We start from the raw sequence: 1467 nt of genomic DNA, 5'->3' as shown, positions 1-1467 counted from the left end.
CACTACAAGGGCACTCGACTGAGTAGTGCCCTTTGAGATGCTTATACACCTCAATTAGGTCCCTCCTTGCCCGTCTGTAGTATAAGCTAGGCAATTTCAGGCAATCTCATCTCTCAGGGTAGCTGAGGTGCCTTAGTGCAGGCACCAATCTGGAGGCACTCCTTTGGACATTTTCAATCAGCTGACAGTCCCTGGCATATCTTGGGTGTAATGACCACGGTCGCTCCCAAACCAGGGTGCCGTCCATTTTCTCTGACTTCCTGAAACCAACCTCTATAAAGTGAATTTGAATATGAGAGAGGACAACATTGTTTTTAGTCAACTTAGAGAGGTCTGATTACAATTAAAGCATTCAAGATCCTTTGTGAGTGATGTTGAAAGCTTTAACTGTCTTTATTGTTAGTAACACTTGTTAAGTAAGTGAGTGTCGAGTCTGCCAGTACGAATGGCATCCCTTGATATTGTCCCTGGGGATAGCCACGAATTTCCAATTGCAACTGAAGTTAGATTATTTTGATGCCCAAACATCAGAGAATCTGATATTTGTAGTTTAGTTGATATCAGTTATCTATTTAAGAAAGTCATTAATCTCCTGAACTATTCTGTCAACCTGTATAATCTCCAAAATCTAATGTATCCCTGTGAATAGTTCCTTGTTTGTAGTTTCACTAACTTTGTGAAAACAGTATTGTTAAAGTGTGTAATTCCATTATAAGAGCTGAGTTTCTCCTTTTCTTTTCTTTTTAATTTATACCCTAGTAATTAACTTTTAAACTCTTCAACCTGGTTTTCTCTTAATTTCTTACTTCATTTATTTTCTCCATTAATTTTGTCTAGTTATTTTCATTTCATATAGTTACTTCATAACCTCTGACCTTTGGTAGCGTGGCTCGAGGGTTATGACACATGGGTACATTGTAATTCTGGTATCAAGCAATAGGAAGGAATGACAGCAGAATACTGCAGGTAAATGATATTCCTAACATACAAATAAAATGGTTTATTAAAATTATAAAATGGTTTATAACTTTTACTTTTACTTTTATCCTCTTCACCACTGATCGGCTCGTTAACCGCTTGGGCGATCTGTCACGTCTCTGTTACGCACTATTGGCAAGTACTGAGCATTCACCGGCTCCTGAATGTACCTGAACCCGCTCCAGTATTGGTGAAGTCTTGTCTTGAAAGAGCTCACACTCGGTGCCGTCACAACAACAATTTCTGGTAGATTGTTCCAAGAGTTTACAATCCTCACTCCGAAAAAGTTTGCCCTCACAGTTTTCTGGACTTAGACTTCTTCAATCTTGAGCTGTGACCCCTTGTAGGGCGAGCGTCCGCCATCTCCAAGTAAGGACACTCGACTGAGTAGTGCCCCTTGAGATGCTGTTACTGCCACAGTAAGATAAACTAGGCGAGAGAGAGAGAGGGGGGTGAGATAAGAGATATAGTGTTGACAACGAATTTGCT

The sequence above is a fragment of the Homarus americanus genome, unplaced genomic scaffold, assembly GCF_018991925.1.
Source record: "Homarus americanus isolate GMGI-L3 unplaced genomic scaffold, GMGI_Hamer_2.0 scaffold51476, whole genome shotgun sequence".
Taxonomy (NCBI): Eukaryota; Metazoa; Arthropoda; class Malacostraca; order Decapoda; family Nephropidae; genus Homarus; species Homarus americanus.
This window is presented reverse-complemented; position numbering follows the sequence as displayed.